The sequence below is a fragment of the Nelumbo lutea genome, chromosome 4 (genome assembly GCF_056320005.1).
Source record: "Nelumbo lutea isolate HS-2025 chromosome 4, American lotus-T2T, whole genome shotgun sequence".
Taxonomy (NCBI): Eukaryota; Viridiplantae; Streptophyta; class Magnoliopsida; order Proteales; family Nelumbonaceae; genus Nelumbo; species Nelumbo lutea.
In genome coordinates this window covers 64147044-64161000 of record NC_142687.1, presented here as the reverse complement: position 1 = coordinate 64161000, position 13957 = coordinate 64147044, and the positions used below count along the sequence as shown (strand labels likewise).

The 13957-nt window shown below is 37.7% G+C and overlaps 1 pseudogene; it reads left to right on the top strand.

The window, feature by feature from the left end:
- Window positions 1–1032: 1032 nt before the first annotated feature.
- On the top strand, window positions 1033–6327 carry LOC148860873 (uncharacterized; annotated as a pseudogene).
- Window positions 6328–13957: the final 7630 nt, after the last annotated feature.

The window sequence follows — 13957 nt, the reverse complement described above, 5'->3', positions numbered from 1 at the left end:
AACTTCTGATCTGAATCAAGAAGCAAGGAGCAATCAGTCAAGAAGGGTTCAAGAAAGGTTCAAGAATTCAAGAAACTTCAAGAAGAGGAGATCTCAGCACCATGGGCGAATTCAAGAGTTCTTTCTTCCCCTTTGTTTATTTTAATTCTTCCATCATGAACTGACTTATTTCTTGCTAGGGCTATGAAAATCCTAACCATGTTAATGAATATATTTTTGACTTCTTGATTTATCCAAGATTGTGATTCCATATAGTCTATGAATTATTGTGCTTAATGCAATTAAGAGCTTGACCACCTCTTAATTGATTTGGGTTATGTGAATGAATTGAGAGAGGAATTCACATAATTGACAGAATAATTCACAGTGTGAATTGAATGGTATATAGAGATATATATACATGATTCATCTGAATTTAATGGCTTAATGCACTTCCATCTTGAGAGCTCTACTCGAGAGATCGAAGGATTACCTAATGGGCATAGGTTTAGTATATCTCGAGAGAGAATATTAAATAAATTTGTGAAAATCTCAACTTATGGGAATAACAATTAGTCTTGGATAATTGGACCCATCAAGATTCATTACATTGGTTAGGTGGACCTAAAGTCCCGATGATTACATCATTTGCATATTCGATTAGTGATCACCCTTGTTTTTATTTTCTTTGTTCCAGTTTTTAATTTTAGTAGTTCTTGCTCAAATCCTAAATTTCGATTGTCCAAACAATTAGGGAAAACTATGATTCTAATACTTATTTTGTTAAATCCGTGTGGGAACAATATTATTATACTACTTGATAACTAGTACACTTGCTAGAGTTATATATTTATAGCTATCAAGTTTTTGGCACCGTTGCCTGGGATTTAATCCTAAAATAATATTAGAATTTGTTAACCTTGATTAGTTTGGACTTTTTATTTCTGTTATTATTTTTATTATTATTCTATTTTCCTATTTCTTTTTATTTTTGTTATTATTTTTATTTTTATTTGTTTGTTCGAATTCTTGTTAGTTCAGAATTACTAGTGCATGGCACGCACTAGACAGGAAGGATTATCAGAATTCGATCCTGAGATTGAAAGGACCCTTCGTTTGTTGCAAAGGGCCAATAAAGGAAAAGCAAGAGAAGAGATTGTTAGTTGCGAACCAGCCATAGAGATAGAAGGAGAGATGGCGGAAGAAAATCACACCCTCTTGGATTATGCTTGTCCAAACATTGATGGGGCGACATCTAGCATTTGCAAGCCTACCATCCATGCCAATAATTTTGAAATAAAGCCAGCAATAATTCAAATGATCCAAACTAGTATTCAGTTTAGTGGATTACCAAGTGATGACCCTAATGCACACATCATTAACTTCCTTGAAATATATGATGCATTTAAACACAATGGAGTTAGTGATGATGGAATTAGGTTAAGATTATTTCCTTTTTCATTGCATGATAGAGCTAAAGATTGGTTCAATTCACTCCCTGCAGGAAGAATCACCACTTGGAATGATTTAACCCAAAAAATTTTGGCTAAATATTTTCCACCCTCCAAAATAGAAAATTTAATTAATGATATTACCACTTTTGCTCAATTTGAGAGGGAGTCCTTGTATGAAGCATGGGAATGATTCAGAAGGGAGTACACCATATCGATCTATTATTGATGCAGCCGTAGGTGGTACGATAATGAGGAAACACCAGAGGAAGCTTATGACCTAATAGAGGAGATGGTGTCAAACAACTACCAGTGGAGCAATGGTCAAACCAATCAGAAGGGAGTACACCATATCGATTCCCTTGCAGCCATATCTGCGCAACTTGCTAGTCTGAATAAGAAGTTTGATGCTTTTAATATTGTAGCCATTAATACACCATCTAGCATCTCGTGCAATTTATGTGGTCAAATATGACATACTAATTCTAATTTTACCTCTCATGCTGGCAGGTCAAACTTCAACCAATACTCCAATACATACAACCCAGGGTGGAGGAGTCATTCCAACTTCTCTTGGAGCAACAATCATCAAAAGGCACCCATGGGATTCCAACCACAACCGCCCCCACAAGAGAAAAAAAGCAATCTGGAGGAGATGATTTCTAAGTTCATCAACACTGTTGAAGCAAAATTCCAAAGCCATGAAACAACAATTAAGAACTTAGAAGCTCAAATAGGGTAGGTTGTGAGCATGTTATCAAAGAGGAAAGAAGGAAGGCTGCCCAGCAACACAGAAAAAAATCTCAGAGAACATGTGAATGCCATAGCCTTAAGAAGCGGGAAGACAATCAGTGAAACCCAAGAAGACAACAAGGAAGCTGAATTGGCCAATCTACAAAAGGAGAATGAAGGAAGTACCCCTAAACTAAATTTACATGAAATCCAAATCCCTATTCCCTACCCAATAAGAGTTTTGAAGGTCAAATTAGATAAACAAATTGAAAAATTTTTGGAAGTATTTAAAAAGATTCACATTAGCCTTCCTCTTCTTGATGTGTTATTGTAGATGCCCAAGTATGCAAAATTCCTAAAGGAGGTGATGTCCAACGAAAGAAAATGGGAGGATTGCGAGATGGTAAAATTAAATGAAGAATGTTCAGCCATTCTTCAAAATAAGCTACCACCAAAACTGAAGGATCCAAGGAGTTTCTCTACACCCTGCACCATAGGAAATGCTGAATTCGATAAAGCCTTGTGTGATCTTGGTGCTAATATAAATTTAATGCCTTACTCTTTTTTTAAGAGACTAGGATTACATGAACTAACACCTACCACCATTACCCAACAACTAGCTGATCGAAGCATCAAATACCCTAGGGGAATAGTGGAAGATGTCCTAGTTAAAGTAGGGAATTTCATCATCCCTGCTGATTTCATTGTGTTGGATATGGAGGAGGATAGATCGATGCCATTAATTTTAGGGAGACCCTTTTTTGCAACCAGTAATGCTTTAATTGATGTACAAAAGGGTCAACTTACTCTTAGGATTAATGGAGAAGAAATGATATTTAATGTTTTTCAAACCCTAAAGTATCCTAACACTAAAGAACATGAAATTTATGTAATCGATTCCATTGATGTGGTGGCAGCAGAAATTAATAAATCAAAGATAGATGACCCCCTTGCAAACTGTCTCATTAATTCTTGTAATAACATGTAGGTAGTGGAGGACGAAGTAGAGGAGGTAATAAACTATTTAGAGGCCGGCCAAGAAGAATGCAAGCCAAGAAAAGGAAAGTTTCTACCATTAGATGGGCCGATCTCCTCTAAACAACTATTACCCTCCATCAAAGCACCTCCAGCTTTGGAACTCAAACCCTTACCTTTTCATTTAAAATATATGTTTTTGGGTGACAATTCCACCTTACCTGTAATCATCTCTTCTGATTTGACAGGCCTCCAAGAGGAAAAGCTTGTGAGGGTACTCAAGCAACACATATCGACCATAGGATGGAGCATTGCAAACATAAAAGGAATCAGCCCATTGGTATGCACATACAAAATTCTGATGGATGAAGGATGCAGTCCCAAGGCACAACCACAAAGGAGGCTGAATCCAAAAATGCAATAGGTGGTAAAGGCAAAAATTCTGAAATGGCTCGAAGTATGTATTATTTATCCAATTTCAGATTCATTAAGTCGTACCAAAGAAAGGTGGGATGACTGTAATCATAAATGAAAACAATGAATCAACTCCCACAAGAACAATAACTGGCTGGAGGGTGTGCATAGATTATCAAAAATTAAATGAGGCCACCAGGAAAGATCACTTTCCATTGCCATTTATTGATCAGATGATAGAGAGACTTGTAGGGCATGAATACTATTGCTTCCTGGATGGCTACTCCGGGTACCTTCAAGTACCCATTGCACTGGTAGATCAGGAAAAAACCACTTTTACTTGCCCTTATGGGACCTTTGCCTTTAGGAGAATGCCTTTTGGACTGTACAATGCCCCTACCACTTTCCAACGGTGTATGATGTCATTATTTGGTGACTTCATTGATGACTTCATGGAAGTCTTCATGGACGACTTCTCTATTTATGGATCATCATTCGATGAATGCTTAATTAATTTGGAAAAGGTACTCCAAAGGTGTGAGGAATCTAACCTTGTTTTAAACTGGGAAAAATGCCATTTCATGGTTAGAGAAGGAATTGTTCTAGGGCATAAGGTGTCCTCCCGGGGCATCGAGGTTGATAAAGCTAAAATAGAACTGATTGAAAAATTACCTCCACCACAATCAATAAAAGATGTTAGGGGCTTCTTCGGGCATGCCGGTTTTTATAGGCGGTTCATCAAAGATTTCTCAAAAATCGCTAGGCCCCTAACAAATCTGCTAGTTAAGGATGTGCCTTTTGATTTCAATGATGATTGTTTGCATGCATTCAACATTCTTAAAGAGAAATTGGTTCAATCACCGATTGTATCAGCTCCTGAATGGGAACTACCCTTCGAAATAATGTGTGATGCAAGCAATGATACCTTAGGCACAATTCTAGGGCAAAGAAAAGATAAGAAATTCCATACCATTTACTATGCAAGTAGGACCATGAATGAAGCACAAAAAAAATATTCCACTACTTACTTGTAGTAGTATTTGCTATTGAAAAATTCAGATCCTATCAGCTCTTATCTAAAGTTATCATATTCACTGACCATGCTGCCTTGAGATATCTGCTTGCTAAGAAAGATGCAAAACCTAGGCTGCTACAATGGATCTTGCTGCTGCAAGAATTTGATTTAGAAATTAAGGACAAAAAGGGTAGTGAAAACATAGTGGCTGACCATTTATCAAGGCTGGATGAAAAGTATGTTGAAAATATTGATAATTCAGCCTTACATGATGAATTCCCATATGAGCAACTCTATGTGATTAATGATAATAATGAACCTTGGTTTGCTGATTTGGCTAATTTCTTGGTAGGGAATGTGATGTCTCTTCACTTGACATATCAATAGAGAAAGAAATTTTTCTCTGATGTGAAATATTACTTGTGGGATGAACCCTACTTGTATAAAATTTGTAGGGACGGCTTGATAAGGAGATGTATTCCTGAGGAGGAAGTACAAAGTGTCATACAATTCTGCCATGACAAAGAAGTCGGAGGTCACCATGGAGCATCAAGAACTGCTTCAAAAATTCTTCAAAGCGGTTTGTATTGGCCATCACTCTTCAGGGATGTATTCAAATATGTAAGTGCATGCGATCATTGCCAAAGGACAAGTAATATCTCCCGAAGAAATGAGATGCCCTTGAGCAACATACTTGTCTGCGAAATATTTGATGTGTGGGGCATCGATTTCATGGGACCTTTTCCAAAGTCTATTAATAATTCTTATATACTTGTGGCTATGGATTATGTGAGCAAGTGGGTGGAAGCATGTGCCTACCCTACTAATGATGCTCGAGTTGTCATTAAATTCATGAAAAAGTTCATATTTACTCATTTTGGAACACCTCGAGCCATCATAATTGATGGGGTAAAGCACTTTTGCAATAGGCAATTTGAACAACTATTAAATAAGTATGGTGTTACACACCGAATTGCAACCCCTTACCACCCTCAGACCAACGGCCAATAAGAGGTTTCTAATAGGGAATTAAAGCAGATTTTAGAAAAAACGGTTACCACATCCAGGAGAGATTAGTCCTTAAAGTTAGATGATGCACTTTGGGCTTACCGTACTGCATTTAAAACCCCAATTGGTATGTTGCCCTACCAACTAGTTTTCGGCAAAGCATGCCATCTACCTGTTGAGTTGGAACACAAAGCATATTGGGCTACCAAATTTCTGAAATTTGAATTAAGCAACGCAAGTGAGGCAAGGAAACTTTAGTTCAACGAGTTAGATGAATGGAGGAATCACGCTTACGAGAATGCCTGCACCTACAAAGAAAAAACCAAGGCATGGCATGATTCTCGAATTGCTGGGAAGGAATTCAAGGAATGAGATAAGTTGCTACTCTTTAATTCTTGCCTAAAGCTATTTCCTGGGAAATTGAAAACCAGATGGAGCGGACCTTTTGTGGTAGCTAAGGTATTCCAGTATGGAGCAATCAAACTACATAATGATGATGGGAGTACATTCAAGGTAAATGGACACCGGTTGAAACATTATATTGAAGGAGAGCAACCCATCCACCATGGGTCCATCCTCTCCTTGAAACCGCCATGAAAGAAAGGTAAAGGTCAAGCTCACGACTTAAAAAGAGCGCTTGTGGGAGGCAACCCATTACGTTTAGTTACTTGTTTGTTTAGTTTTTTTTTCTTCTTTTTTCTTATGAGTGTGTTTTTCTCTTTTTCGTATCTCACATCTGCAGGATCTCAGTGAGACATCTAGGGAAGTCCTCTTCAATCTCTCTCTCTTTTCGTATTATGCATATTCCATACATTGAGGACAATGTATATCTTAAGTGTGGGGGAGGAGTAAGGGGTTGGTAAAATTTTATTCAAACTCTAGCATGCTTTAATCATCATTTTTTACCTTTCCTTTTGAAATTTCTACTCCTTAGAGACTTATTTTTGAATGATTGCAAACCACCTTGATTCATGTGCTTAGGTAGGATAGACAAGAAAGGATGCAAGAAAATTTAGCTGAAATTTTGGGCTAGGGAAGACATCTCAGTAGTTTGAATGATCAACGGGCAAGATGCAATACAGAGTTGACCCTTGTGAGCATTTGATTTCTAACGGACAAACAGGGGCTGATTATTCTAGAACTTGTTTTGTTAGGCATGTTAAGACCACGATAATGAGTTCATGTATTGGAACGTGCTATCCAAAAAAAAAGTTCATGGGAGATGGAGCATAAAATGCTCTCACACCAAGAGAAAAAAGAGTTAGTGTGAGATTGAGCATAAAATGCACTCACACTAAAAGAATAAAAGGGTGAGATGGAGCATAAAGTGCACTCATCCCTAGATCCCAAACCCTAACTCACCTTTTGATGCATTGCACTCATGATAAGTGGTGGAGATGTGATACATGAGCAAGCTTATGGTAATAACATTCTTTGTTTCGTTCTGAAGAATCATGAGAGGGTATTTTTTGAATCTTGCCACATGTGATTATGAAAACAAAGAGGGCTTACTCTAGCCCTAAATTATTCATGCGAAGAGATGCCTGCTCCCCTTGATTGTCGATCTCACTTAGGGACATGAGGATTGGCGATTTAAGATTATTATTCGACAAGTTAAAAAGGAAAAGAAGTGGACAAAGGGAAGAAGCATGGATACTGATCAAGGCTTGCAGGAGGACAAATACCCTGTTGAGAGAAATCCAAAACAAATCTTTTAGTTAGTTTGTTCTTGTTTTAAGTTTGTTTTGAGTTTTGTCTTGCCCGAGGACGGGCAAGAGTTTTAAGTGTGGGGGATTTGATGAGAGTAGAATTTATCATATTTTTATCCCCAATTATTCTATCTTTTATACTAAATTAACATCTAATTGGACTCATATCTCTTGTATTTTGGTCCAAGGTATGAAAGAAGGCATCAAGAGCAAAGAAAGACAAATCGAATGATTTTTCATAGTTTTGATATCGTTCAGTGATCTGGGCATAACTCGTGTCTCCGAACTCCGAATGAGCTGATTCAAGATCCACTGGAAAGATAAGAGAAAAAGCCACAATTTTCATTTGGGGTTTCACAGATTCAGCCTGCATCAAAGTCAAATCTGGGCCCGAAGTCGGGGCAATTTCGTAGGAAGGCCCAATCCACAGATGAAGCACAAATCGTAGAAAAGCATGGCTGAAGCCCAATTCGCAGAGGAGGTCTATTACGAATCCAAGAACAAGAAACTAAGAAGAATCATTCTAGATCTAAATTCTTGATTAATCGTAGAGTGAAAAAGGGATTGAGTTCAAGAGATAAAGAGATATGATTAGAATTAGGATAGGAGTTTCTATTTCTTGTAAAGATCAACTTCAAGAGAAAGTAGGAGACCATCCTCTCCCCTTTAATCTATAAGAAGGAGGGGGCGGACCAGCTTGAGGTATCATTTGATCACTGAATCATTCAATCATTCAACTTTTGATCTGAATCAAGAAGCAAGGATCAATCAGTCAAGAAGGGTTCAAGAAAGGTTCAAGAATTCAAGAAACTTCAAGAAGAGGAGATCTCAGCACCATGGGCGAATTCAAGAGTTCTTTCTTCCCCTTTGTTTGTTTTAATTCTTCCATCATGAATTGATTTGTTTCTTGCTAGGGCTATGGAAAGCCTAACCATGTTAATAAATATATTTTTATCTTCTTGATTTATCCAAGATTGTGATTTCCATATAGTCTATGAATTATTATGCTTAATGCAATTAAGAGCTTGGCCACCTCTTAATTGATTTGGGTTATGTGAATGAATTGAGAGAGGAATTCACATAATTGACAGAATAATTCATAGTGTGAATTGAATGGTATATAGAGATATATGTACATGATTCATCTGAATTTAATGGTTTTCTTGGACTTAATGCACTTCCATCTTGAGAGCTCTACTCGAGAGATATTTGATTTGTTAGGTGGACCTAAAGTCCTAGCGATTCCATCATTTGCATATTCGATTAGTGATCACCCTTGTTTTTATTTTCTTTGTTCCAGTTTTTAATTTTAGTAGTTCTTGCTCAAATCCTAAATTTTGATTGTCCAAATAATTAGGGAAAGTTGTGATTCTAATACTTATTTTGTTAAATCCCCATGGGAACGATATTATTATACTACTTGATAACTTGTACACTTGCTACAGTTATATATTTATAGCTATCAATGTACAAAGAGCATAATTGCTCTAGTAAACAAAAGGTCCTCAAACTATTGATGACCACAAGGATGACCGAAAGCCAACCAGTTCATGACCATGTCATGCGAATGATGGGTTACATAAATGAACTGGAGGCTCTTGGATCCCAGCTTGATGATGACACCAAGACTGATGTTGTCCTAAACTCTTTGCCCTTGTCTTTCAATCAGTTTGTCATGAACTATAATATGAACAAGCTAAAAGTTAGCTTGCATCAACTCAACAATATGTTGTAGAGGGCTGAGGAACTGATAAAGAAAGACAAGTCGGTTGCCATGCTTGTTGAAAGTGGCAAATCTGGCAAGAGAAAGAGAAAGAGTAAGAAGAAACCTCAAAAGAAGGCAGGCAAGTCGAAGAAGTAGTAGAGAGACAAATCATTAGATGAATGTTAATTCTGCAAGCAGACTGGACATTGGAAGAGGAATTCTCCTCAATATCTAGAATCCCACAAAAACAAAGAAGGAAATTTCAAATCTCTTGTTATAGAGACCAATATGTTGGTCACTTCTGCATCCTATTGTATTAACTTTGGGGCTTCCACTCATGCATGTAACACATTGTAGAGGTTCAAGGAAAGCAGAAGGCTAAATGACGACGAGGTGGAGCTCTACTTGGGGACTTTTGCAACAATTGCAACCACTGCTATAGGAATAGTAGATTTAATTTTCAAAGAAGGAATTGTAACATTAAAAGATTGTCTTTATGTACCCTTACTTTGAAGAATTTTGAATTCAGTTTCTATGTTGTGTAAGGATGATTATTCTATTTTATTCAATGATAAGATTATAACTAAATTGAATAACAAATTCCTTACTTATGGAGAACTTGAGAATGGTCTCTGTGTCCTCCGTCCTTCTTTGGAAAACAAATATAACCAAAACTACGCCAGAATGTATCCCCAAGAAAAGAACACGTGATACAATTAATCCCACATGCCTATGGCATTACCGACTTAGCCATATCAATATAAAACGTATCACAAAATTAGTGAAGGTTAGTCCTCTAGATTTTCTAATTGTAGAAGATCTACCAACTTGTGAGCCTTGCCTCCAAGGTAAGATGACAAAACGGCCATTTACGAGTAAGCCTAAAAGGTCAACAGGCACACTTGACCTGATACATACTGATGTATGTGGTCCCATGAACACGGAACCAACACTGTTACTTCAAAACTTTCACCGATGATTATTCTTGGTATGGTTATGTGTACCTAATGAGACATAAGTCTGAATCCTTTAAAATGTTCAAGGAGTTTAGACAAGAAGTCGAGAAATAGTTGGGGAGACACTTCAAAACCCTTCGATTAGATCGAGGAGGTGAATATCTCTTCGACGAATTCAATGACTACTTAAAGGACAATGAAATTATATCACAATTGTCTCCTCCTGCTACACTACAGTTAAACGATGTGTTAGAGAGAAGAAACCAGACTCTATTAGATATGGTCCGATCACTCCTCCTCTATTCATAACTACCTATATCCTTTCGGGGACATTGAGATTCAAACTTGTTGAGATTTGTTTTACAAAATATATTTATATAGAGATATATAGAGATATACATATATATTATGGTTTCACAAAATGTTTGCAAAAAGGTTTTAATTCTCAAGATCCATGTGAGCAGAGAGTGCAACACTATACCTTGTAGCTGAGGGAGAGGTCCTCTCTTGTTGGGCAGTGTTTTATCATTATGGGCTGAGAGGTTAAGTGTAAGACCATTTAGGGTTTATACCTGATGGGACAATCTCACATAAGTCCATAGTCCTTGGGCCTTCATAAGTTAGCTGGACCCAAGGACCATTTAGTGTAAATGTTAGGCCTACTAAGAGACCATACTGATGGGCTAAGGGGTTCATTGTCTTCAACAGTGAATTCAGCCAGGCCTTGTAATAGAGGCTAGGCTGAACCCATATGGCTTATGTGGAGATCAATGATGGGGTCCCATGCCATACAAAGAGAGCCAAGCTAGCCAACATTCAAAAGGAACTGAGACTGAAAGCTTAATGGTCCTAAGGCCCAATTCAAACTGGGCTAATTAGATTAGTTAAGAGATGGGTGAATTTGAGTTTAGATCTGCTTCTAAATTAGCAAGAGGATAGGATATGTCTTATCCACTTAGGAGCTCTGATCCAAATAAAGATTTGGATCAAATAACCCCCTCATGATATGATTAGGAAGCTAATCCAAGAAGGATTATAAATAGAGGGAGAAATCCTTCTATAAAACACTTTTGCAAATCTCAGATCTTCTCTCAGTTCTTGCCGCCCTACCCTGTTCGATCTCTAGTTCTTGGAGTGATCAAGATTGAATCTTGATATTGTTTCTTGCTAGAAGAAACAATCTTGAAGTTGTGCTCACATCCCTACATGATTCTTGCTAAGAATTGGGGTTCTTGCTAAAGAATTGGGGTTCTTGCTAAAGAATCTCTTTGTTGATTCTGCCTCACCCTAAATTGTGTCATTTTCAGTGGAGGAAGGATTTGGTGAACTCTTTGGGCGTGAACATCTACGTTGGAAACTACTGTTGATTCCATATTAGGTGTATCCCTCCCTTAATCTTGGTTTCATATTTGGTCTGGTTTGTTTCAAGAACAAACCTTGAAAAATGTAGTTTTTCTAAAACAATGAATAGGATTCTCGAATGGGAGAAGAAATTTTTGAAATTTTGCCTAGCCACCCTGCATGGTTCGACCATCCATATGATAGATCTCCCTTCCCTTCAATTAATTACTCCAAAGCTCGAGGCACCGGCTAACCAGTCTGAGTAAGACTTAGATGAGAGAGGGAAGGGGTTAGGCACCCCTCTCCTAGATCTAATAAGTGGGGCCCACATGGGATTACAAATAAGCATAAATTAAAGCAAGCAATCCATTGACTTTGTAAGAGTAATTAATACACAATAAAGTAAACAAAACCTTCAATAAACCATCATAATAAAATTCCCTTAATTAAAAACCGATTCACACAACTAATCATGCAACTTGTTGTAATTAAAAATCTAAACTCAACACTGGGTAAGATTTATGCTAAATTGGGTCTTAACCATGGAAGACGTAACAAAAATCAAATCAAAACTCAAAGCTCCCAACTCTTCTCAATTAAATAGGATTCAATCATCAAAATTGGGATTTGTTAAATACTGAAGAGTAGTAGTAACTAAACATAGCAAGAACCGATCGGTTATCTCTCAACGAAAAGCATCTGAGCATAGGTATTTCTTGCAGAATATAGAAAATAGTTAAAAGAGAGCAACAGGACCTCATCGCCAAATCTGCCGGCTCTTATTTTTTTCTTATCACATTTATCCCTCCTAAGAAGCATTTGTTTCATCTACTATACATAGATTAAATGGTTTAATTCAAACTACTTAAATCAACAGAACTAAGTAAATATTAGCAAGTAATGAAACATAAATAACACACTGGGATTAACCATAAACATGGCAAACGGAAGAGATGACAGATTAATAGAATGAAAGAGGGGACAATGACTCTGTCTTAAAATCAAGACCTATTTTTTGGATTTTGACTCAACCTAATCTAATCTTCATAGAAAAGAGAAGAAAAAGAAAAATAAAAACAAAACAAAACAAACTCATTGGAAAACTAGCAAAGATAATCATCAAGACGAAAAAAACTAATAGCTCTTACATGTCTAGGGATGTTGGCCTGAAACCAGACGCTACAACGAGGGATTTACTACTTAATTTCTTCGACAACAATGATGATAGAGGACTGCAGCCGAGGGATTAGCAAAGGATGACTCTACTTTGGATGCTAATCACGTTCAAAACCAAGGAATGCTGAAACATTTGAGCTGCCACTGGTACTCAATGATTCTGTTCGATTGGCGACCATCACAAAAGAAAATAGGGTTGCGGTTGGGGTTCTAATGAAGATGAGAATCTGGAGGTTGAGGGGATAGTGACAGAAATGAAGAAAATGTAAGATCAAGGGGTTCAGTTGTGGCTAGTTACATCTGAACACAGTGCTGCAATGATTTACAACAATGGGAGATACACCTAGGGGTGATTGGGGCAATATAGAGGGAGTGATGGAAAAGGAATGGAGAAATGGGGAGAGAAGAATGCTCGAAAGGGGTGAGGAGATCGCCGCCGCTCCACTTCTGGTTCAAGTGAAGAAGGGGATGAACACCCTTCCTTCGAATTCTCTGGATTAGGGTGAGTGAAGATGTTTAGGTTGAATTTATATTGGAGGTAGGGGCAATCTCATAATTTTGGAGAATTTGAGGGGGCATTTTGCTAATTTTTGGCAAGCTAGGCTAAACTGGGCCCAGGGGTTAAACGGCGTTCTTGGTTCAATGATGGGTGGTTCTAGGTCAAAAAAGTGGAGGGTTGAGATGAGTCTGACTACAAAGAGTGGGTTTGTGTGTGAGAGCTAACAGGATTGGCCGAAATTGAATCTTTTTTTGATGGAAGGGTTAATGAGGGTATTTATTGCTGAAATTTTATAGGGTGGGGTTTTTAGACATTCTAAATTGGTTGGTGTGGTCAGATTGGCCCAACTGGGTCCGGATTGGGCAGATCTGGAAAGGGCTCAATTCGATTAATCTAGGGGCTCAAAATGAAAATTTTGTGTGATTGAGTGGCAAAGAAGGTTTGGTAAGGTTAGATTGAGCCAATTGGGGATAGTGACAGAAATGAAATTTCATAGGGTAGGATTTTTGGGTACTCTTAGGTGATTGTTAAGGTCAGATTGAGCCAATTGGGCCTGGATTGGGCATATTTGTAATCCGGTCAATCTAGGACCTTAAAATGAAATCTTAGTGTGATTGAAGGGTAAATAGAGGTATTTTGGGATGGGATTTGACATGTAGGGTTTTCTAGCATTCTGAGGTGATTGGTCAGGTTTGATTGGTTTAGATGTGTTTGGATTAAGTGGATATGGGTTATGGATGCGAGAAAGGTCAAAATGTAATCTTTTTTTTATGAGTAAGAAAATGAAGGAATCTTGAGTTCAAATTTCATGGGTATGTGTTTTGGGAGGTCCTAGATCTTATGGTTGTGTCTAATCTAGTGGTCGAGGTGTAGATGAGGGGTGATTAGTGTCATCGGGTTGGTATCAGGTAGGTTTAACAGTGGATCTGAGGGCTCTTAGGGTGAAATTCAAGTTTCTTGGGTTTTTGGGTGTATTCGGAAGGGTCTAATCGGGGAT